The following is a 9,191-nucleotide window of genomic DNA, read 5'->3' as shown; positions in this document are numbered from 1 at the left end:
AGATTTCTGTAAGTAAAGAGGTTGTGCCTTTATTTATTTATTTATTTATTATGAGCTGTAACAGTTAGAGGACATTTTCAGAGTTGATCTCATGTCTGACTTCATAGAACACAGTGAGCCCATTTCCAACTTCGTTAAAGACTTTATAGAGCATGTATTGCTCCAGTGGTGGGGTAGGGCAAGGAGAGCCATTTGCAGGCTTCAGAGAGGGCTTTTCTGTGCATACAGGATCTCCTTGCTTGCTATTGCTGCTGCTCAAAAGTCAGGAAAGAAGGACAAAACTGTTACCAAGAACCATGAAGGGGCTGGAGATGTGTCTCACTGAGCATGCAAATGTGTGGAGACCTGAGTTCAAATTCTCTGTTACCCAAACAAACAAAAACTGGGCATTTCAGCACACCTGTAACCTAGCACAGACGGGCACAGAGACCGGAAAATACCAGAGGCTTGTGGCCAATCAATCTAGCCAAAGAAGCAGTCTTTGGTTCAGTGAGACCCTGTCTCAAAACTATGATAGAAGCTTAGAGCATTCAGAGGGCAGAGCCAGGTGAATCGCTCTGAGGTTGAGGCCAGTTAGCATGCATAGTCATAGTTCCAGGCCAGCCACAGTGCAATATTGCTAGGGGGTTGGGAGTAGCACATATTTTTAATCTCGGCACCCAAAAAGAAGAAGCAGGTGGATCTCTATGAGTTCAAGGCCAGCTTGTGCCATGAATGTAGACAGACAAGTCAAAGGATCACATTTATCACAGTCTAGTCCCCAATTTGTGATTCAACTTTTCCAGCTTCCCAGATGCCAGTTTTTTAGGCATGTGCTACTACTGTACCCAGAAATAAGGACCAGTCTCTTAAAATGAAACTAGGAAACTGGGTACAGTGTCTCATACCTATAATGGCCATTGGGAGCTGAGACAAGGAATGCTGTGAGTTCAAGGCCAGCCATGTCTTCATAGGTTGTAGATTACAGAATGAAACCCTGTTTCAAAAACTGAACAGTAAGGCTGGGAAGATGGCTCTTTGGTTAAGAACATTGGCTGTAGCCGGGAGTGGTGGCACGCCCTCCCAGCACTTGGGAGGGAGAGGCAGGTGGATTTCTGAGTTCGAGGCCAGCCTGGTCTACAGAGTGAGTAAGAACATTGGCTGTGCTTCAAGAGGACTTGAATATGATTCCCAGCACCGAAGTGTGTGTAGCTCTGTTTCCAGGGTGCTCTGACACCTATTTCTGGCCTCTGCAGAAACACATACAAGCAAATCACTCATATACATGAATAAAATTTTAAAAATAAAAGAGCAAGGGGTACATCTCACTGATAGAGCGCATATTTCAGGCCTTAGCACCACAGGAAAGAAATTTGCAGACAAAATAATCAAATCTAGCAATGAGTAAAAATATGGACCGGCTTGGTGGTACACACCTTTAATACTAGCTCTCGGGAGGCAGAAGCAGGTGTGTCCAAAACCAGCCTGGTCAACAAAGTGAGTTCCAAGACAGCCAGGTTTGTTATACAGAAGAACCCTATCTAAGAAAAAAAAAAAAAACAAAAAAATAAAATAAGTTTTAAAATGTATCAGATTAACAAGTTCATTGCAAAAATACTAGGTTGATTTCTGTATGTGGAAGCCAGTCAATGTGGTTCACAGCAGAAGCAAAACAATCATCTAGATGAACACAACACATAATACCTATCAATGATTGTTCTAAATTCAACGGTAGCACATGCCTTCAATCTCAGCACTCAGGAGGCAGAGGTGGGCAGATCTGAGTTCAAAGCCAGCTTGGGATATATAATGAGACCCTACCTCAAAAATAGTACTATAGAGGGCGGTGGTGGCGCACACTGGGAGGCAGAGGCCAGCCTGGTCTACAGGGTGAGTTCCAGGACAGCCAGGGCTATACAGAGAAACCCTGTCTCAGAAAAAAAAAAAAAAGTACTATAATCTGGAGTTACACATAGCTATAAATTAAGCATTCAGGAAGTGCTGGCTGGAGGTTCAGAAGTTCAGCGACATCTTTAGTACCTACAAAGGCTAATCTTCATAACTTCATAAAAAGCATCAACAAAAACCCTACAGCAAATCTCTCAAGAAGATGCTGAAATCATTTTCCATAAGCCAAGCGCATGCCTGTGATTCCCAACACTAAGGAGGTGGCGTCAGAGCTCCATGAGCTCATAGGTCCATCTCTGTTACATGAGTCCCTGACTTGAAAGAAAAAAAGTTATTCTTCCTGAGGGGAGAGATGAGGAAAGAAACTAGGATATCCAGTCTCATGCCTCCATTATCAGTTCCCAACTAGTGTGGATTAAAAAGGGGGGCACCTCCTAGAACACATGAACATGGTATACATACAGAATACATACAGGCATACATACATACTAGACACCACTGTCGGTCAGAATACTGTACTGTGCCGTGACCAAGAAGACAAGCAGTAATCTGAGGCACTGGCAGTTGGTAATACATAACATTCACATGCATAACATAACTTCTTAGAAAAGTTCTGGCTACAAAAACTATACATACAAGAAACTGGAAGTGGTGGCACATGCCTGTAATCCTAGTTTACAAGGAATAAAGGCAGGAGAATCAGAAATTCCCAGTTATTCTAGACTACATAGGTAATTTGAGGCCATCTTCAAATACAGGCAACCATATCTCAAATAAATGAAGTTACCGAGATGGTTCAACAGGTAAGAGTATTTGTTGCAGGATGGAGAGATAGCTCAGTAGTTAAGAGCTCTGGCTGTTCTTTCAAATGACCTTGGTTTGATTCCCAGCGCCCATGTGGTGTCCCACAACCATCTGTAACTCCAGCTCCAGGAGAACTGACATCCTGAGGCACCACGCACACACAAACATGCAGGCAGAACATTCATACCCATAAAGTAAAAATGTTATTATGTGTGTGCATGCTTTCGGAAATGGTTTCATGGTGTAGCCCTAGTTGTCCTGTAACTAGCTATATAGACCAAGCTGGCCTCAATCTTGCAGAGATCCACCTACCCTTGCCTCCCAAATGCTGAAATTAAAGACATACACCACCAGCAGAGAACCTGCATTCTACTCCCACACGCACACATCAGCTGACAACCATCCTTAGCTCAAGTTCCAAGGGATCGAATGTTCCACATAATTAAAATATTATACATAATTTAAAATGATAAATTTAAGTTTTTTAAATAAAAAGAAAGAAAACAAATTATACCTACAAGGACTTCAAATGACATAGTCTTTACACCGAAAAGTGAACATTTCTTTGAAAGATGAGTTGAGGGCTGAAGAGGTGGCTCAGAGGTTATGAGCACTGACTGCTCTTCCAGAGGTCCTGAGTTCAATTCCCACCAACCACATGGTGGCTCACAACTATCTATAATGGGATCCGATGTCCTCTTCTGGTGTGTCTGAAGACAACTACAGTGTACTTATATAAATAAAGAAATCAATAAAAAAAAGAAAGAAAGATGAGTTGAAGCTTGGAGAAATGGCTTGGCAGTTACGAGCACTAGCTGCCCTTCCCTAGGACCTGGGATCAATTTCCGGTACCCATATGGCATCTCACAGCTGGAACTCAGTTCCAGGGATCCAACACCCTCACACAGACATACATGTAGGAAAAACACCAATACATGTAAAATAAAAATAAATTATTTTAAAATTTTTTTAAAAGGGAACATGAGGGTTGGGGATTTAGCTCAGTGGTAGAGCGCTTGCCTAGCAAGCGCAAGGCCCTGGGTTCGGTCCTCAGCTCTGTTAAAAAAAAAAAAAAAAAAAAAAGAAAGGGAACATGAACCGGGCGGTGGTGGCACACGCCTGTAATCCCAGCACTCTGGGAGGCAGAGGCAGGCAGATTTCTGAGTTCAAGGCCAGCCTGGTCTACAGAGTGAGTTCCAGGACAGCCAGGGCTACACAAGAAACCCTGTCTCGAAAAAACCAAATACAAAAAACAAAACAAAAAAAGAGATCATGAGTGAAAGAAAATGCGCATCAGCCCTGTGGGTGGGGGAGCATAGCATTAGGATGCTCGTTAGTTCAAGTTGACCTTGCCCCTTCAACTCAGTCCTAAGTTACACTAGGTTTATTATTGTGAAAATTGATAAGTTGATTCTAAAAATTTATGAGAACAGCCAAAAGTAATCTTGAATAAAAATGTAATTAGCCTTTTTAGTTCCAGGTTTCTTTAACTTTTAATCTTTTTGTAGACAGGACTCTCATAAAAATAGCACATATGTATGCTTATGTCTTTTTTTGAAGTTTTGAATAAGTTTGGAATATTGTAGCATATACCATTTCTTTTCCCAGCTATGATCTGGCTCTCTGGAATTGGTTTTTACACTCTTAACAACTTCTCGCCCACTACTTAATAAAATGATAAAACTGAGGCATAGGTTTTTTTGGAGCGGAGGTGTGGTTATACATTCTCTGGTCTTCTGAAATTATGTAGACTGGCTTTCAGTTCTACAGGAAGTCCCACGGTGATTACTCAGATGGACCCTCAATCTTCCCCAGACCTTGTGTGTGTGTGTGTGTGTGTGTGTGTGTGTGTGTGTGTGTGTGAGCTGGCCATGAACTTCTGGGGATTTTCCTCTCTCCACCTCTCATCTCACCATTGGGCACTAGAATTAAATACTCACTACCCTACCAAGTTATGCAGGAGCTCTGGGGATTCAAACTCAGGTCAACAGGCTTTTGTGGCAAATGTTTACACTTGTGCCATCTCCGAGATTCCACCTTTTTTGAACAGGGTCCCTCATTGATAAGAGCTCACTGATTTGGATAGACTCACTGGCCAGAAAGACCCAGAGATCATTCTATCCCCACCTCCACAACTGTTTCTTAGTACCAGACATTTTTTTGTGGATTCTGTGGCTCTAAACTCGGGTCCTCATGTTTGCCTCATGAGCTCATGTTTGACTGAGCCATCTCCCCGGCCCTGCAATCTAATATCTTGAGTTATCATTTAAGTACAAAAAGATACTTTATTTTAGAAATCTGAGTTCAGTTAAGTAGGCTGGGGAAGGGGCCTCAAATTCCCCAACCTGAATGTCCTAAGCAGCCGAAGAGTTTGTGCCAAGAAGGGCATCTGGGAAGACATGACTGGGAAGACACAGTACCATGTTTGGGTCTCCCTATGGCACCTGCTACTTTATTTCAATTTAGGGCTTCTAGGCCTTTCCTGGGCATGGTTCCCAGAGAGTCCCTCTGCTGCTGCTGCCCTGATCATGTTTCTGGATCTGTTAATAATAGAAAACAGTGGGGGAAGGGCCAGGATCTTTGCAGACATATGAATTACCAAAGCAGATGAACAGTTCCTGTGCCAAAGCCTTGTCTGCTGCCTCTTGGATCTATTCAAATTCCTGTGTTCTCTCCAGGAGCTTCAACAATTCTATTTATTTATTTTACATTTATCCAGTGTGTGTGTGTGTGTGTGTGTGTGTGTGTGTGTGTGTGTGTGTGTGCACTTGAGTGTGTGGAAGTTAGAAGTCAACTTTATAAGTTAGCTCTCTCCTCCCATGATGTGGATCTTGGGTATCAAACTCAAGTGGTCGGACCTGGGAGCATGTCCTTGCCTTTCCCCACTGAGCCATCTTGCTAAGCCCCTTCCCAAGTATTTTTGGGAACCAAACTAATCTTGTGAAATCTCTCTCAGACTCTACACCCAAATCAGAACACAAGCTGAGGAGTAGTGGTGGGTTGGTAAGAATGCAGAGACAAGTATTTGAGACCTGCTCTCTCTCAGAAAATCTAAGGTCAATGAGTTACTGAGAAAGAGGAAGAGGGTGTCTAGTCCTGAGTAAGAAGGGGAATCAGGTGGAAGAGGTAGATTGAAAAAGGAGATTATGTTGTCAGGCAAGTGGGGATGGGATCTCTGCTAAGTCAAATCTGAAATTGATGGCTTATAATTTGATGTCCCTAGTCTTCCTGCTCCCCAGGAATGGTTTCCCTTTTAATGCCTACCTTCCCTTTGGACTGTGCTTTCTGCCACCAAAGTCTGCTCGAAGAAGGAAAGTGGTACAAGTCTATAATACCATCCAGAAGGTTCTGGAATTCAAAGCTACATATTAAGTTCAAGAGCAACTGACTACATTATCATTGGTCCTATCTTTAAAAAAAAAAAGACAGCAAATCTGCTCTCAGACAAACAAACAAACAAACAGATAATCAACCTATTCTCTCTGGGTTAATTAAGTAAAACTACTAAGACTTCAGGGCTTGTAAGCATGGTGGTTCACATGTACATAGTCCTAGCTTTTTTTTTTTTTTTTGAGGCTAAGATGGAGTGCTGGGGGATTATCTACTGAAGCCACAAATCAAGACCAGCCTGAGCAACATAAGGATACTCCCACCTCACAAAATTAATTGCAGAGATTTAAATCCCTTTCATTGTAAAATATAATAGAAGCAATATAGACCTACAGAAAATGTATGACAGAAAATTAGTTTTTAATGAAGGACACCCCCCCCCATTAGTACTCAAGACTAAAAATAGATCAAGCCCGGCAATGCATTCATTCTACCACAATGTCTTCCTAAAGTAATCTCCATCCTGGCTCTTATAGTCATCACTTAGAGGATTTTATTTTAATGGAACTTAAGATTTAGCTATCAATAACCTCTAATGGCAGACTATTGGGCTGTTGAGAGGTATTTGAGGGAACTCTAAGAGGCAGCCAGAACTCAACACACTCAAAGTCATGTCCATCTCACAAAGCTAGTTCCCTCTGGGCTTGTGACTAAAATACACCACTGGAGCAGAACCTCCCAGGAGTTCCACTGCCGTGCCCTACGCCCATAACTGCCCTAACTGCCGTCCAGTGGGTTAGGAAAGCCACACTTCACAGTCCTCCCAAGGCAAAGCAAAAGCCGAACCCAGCTGTGCTTGGGAGTGGACGAGGGCAGGTTGTCCTTACTGCCAGCACATAGACTAGAGTACTGTAGAAACTTCTAGTACTTTGGTTTTTATTTGCAAAGTATGGGGTCATAACAACACCCCTTTTCCTCTCCTAATCTGGTTCCCTTTCCTCCATCTTGGTTTCTGTGCCAGCTTCCTAGTCATCTCCCCTTGGAAGGAGCTCGTTCCTTTATGAGTGTCCTCTCTCGCCACTTTGCTCTGTTGTTGTTGTTGTTACAAAGTTGGAATTTTTTTTAAAGATTTATTTATTTCATGTATGAGTACACTATTGCTCTCTTCAGACACACCAGAAGAGGGCATCTGATCCTATTACAGATGGTTGTGAGTCACCATGTGGTTGCTAGGAATTGAACTCAGGACCTATGGAAGACCAGCAGTCAGTGCTCTTAACCACTTAACATTGATTTTTAAGTATAAAACAGAAAGGTACTTGGGAAGAAAGATACAATGGGAGCATGGGTATGGCCTTCCCTAATCTGATCTGAATATTGTGAGCTTGCTTCATCTCTACCTAATACCTTTATTATGTGTGGCCAGAATGATGAGGGAGCGGGGTTTTGAGTTCAAGGCCAGCTGAGCTACATAGCAAGACTCCAACCTCAAAAATAAATATCCTGGTACTGAACAAATCATTACAAGAGGAAAGAGGACATTATGGTGGGGGGGGCGGGGAGGGGGCTGAGGATGTGGCTCAGTTGGCAAACTGCTTGACCACCATACACACAGATCTGGGTCTCCTCCTCATCACCATTTAAACTGGGCACAGTGGTACACACCTGAGTGTCAGTGCTCAAGAGGTGGAGGCCGGAGGATCTGTAAGGTCATCCCCAGCTACAAATCAAGTTTAAAAACAAATCAAATTCAAGGTTAGTCTGGATCACAAGAAATTCTGTCTCAAGAAAAAAAAAAAAAAAAAAAAGCAAGCACCCACCATATATACACAAGCTGTCTTACATGAGTGCAACAACACTGCCCCTTCAAACTGCTATTTCTTCCCTTCTCCCTGTCTTGCTCAGCTCCTGTATTTTTAAAGACTCAGAGAGTGATTGCCCTTTCGAGGCAAGATGCAAAAACACAGGAGCAAGCTGGTGGAAAGCGACACCATGGAGAGCAGCCAGCTGAAATGAGGGCAAAAACAGCGGTATTCCACACAGCCTCTGAGCAGAATGAACAGCAGTGATTCACAAAGCACTGCACTAGGCAGACAATGGGGCTTGGCTTTCACTTTGAGAACAATTGTGGGATTGGGGTCAGTAAGGGGTCCAGGTGGGGAGGCATCTAGATAAAAGGCAGCCAGGCTCCTTCTCCCTGGAGATGTGTTGCTATCAACTCAATCCATTCCCTTAAGCCTTTTCTGCCACCCCACCCCCACAACTCCTCCTGCTGACCAGTGCCCTGGGCCTTTAAGAGTTGGATAGGCTGGACCTAAGAAAGCGCTCACACCTCTCTCCACCTCACTCCTCCTCTCTGGCTGTAACTCTGCCAGTTACAGCAGCAAACTGCAGTCAAGGGTGGAAGTGGTCAAGTGCAAAGGAGAAAAGGAGTCTCCTCATTCTCAGCGGACGGAGAGCATTGCGGAGCTCTGGAGGCGACGCTCACAGACACAGGATACTACCCTTCCCACGGTAAGGGCCCTGAGCAACCTCTGGCCAAGCTGAGACCTGCCTGAGTCTCCACTCAGCCCTACAGATGCATACCTGTATTAGGTTAAACTAGGCTCCTTTTTCTACCCCGAGGCTCCACAGAGCTCCCTCCCTCTAGCAGTTTCTCTTCAGTTTACCCTCTCTGACTCTTAAAAGCCATCTTCCCGGCTGTGTCAATCATCCTTTTATAGAGAAACCTCTTAGCTGTACGGGGCCATGAGTGCTGACCCTGGCGCTGATCCTGGCTACCTCTCGGAGGTGAATCCACCCCAGTAAGACAGGAGGCAGAATGAGAATAGATTCTCATCAATGAAGATGCATTAACAGATTGTTGAGGGTTACCACATGAGGGTTGTCCAAAACTCATGAGACATCTGAACTTCTGGTAATAAAGAGAGAATTTTAAGACAACCTTGGAAAGAGTCGGGGTTTGAGTTTATTCTGTGCTCTGGGTTGTTTTGTTTTGTTGGTTTTTTTGCCTGCTTAACAAGCCAAGGCAAGTTCTTGGTACACTAGCAGGTTGTATACCATGGGACTTTAAGGCCACAGACAACCGTTTGATCTGTAATAGGATTTAGGACTCCCCAGGGTTGCTTTTGTGCCAGGACTGCTTATTAGGGTGCCCACTAAATATGCTC

The sequence above is a fragment of the Apodemus sylvaticus genome, chromosome 9 (assembly GCF_947179515.1).
Source record: "Apodemus sylvaticus chromosome 9, mApoSyl1.1, whole genome shotgun sequence".
Classification (NCBI taxonomy): Eukaryota; Metazoa; Chordata; class Mammalia; order Rodentia; family Muridae; genus Apodemus; species Apodemus sylvaticus.
The sequence above is the reverse complement of the archived record's forward strand: the minus strand, read 5'-3'. Positions refer to the sequence as shown.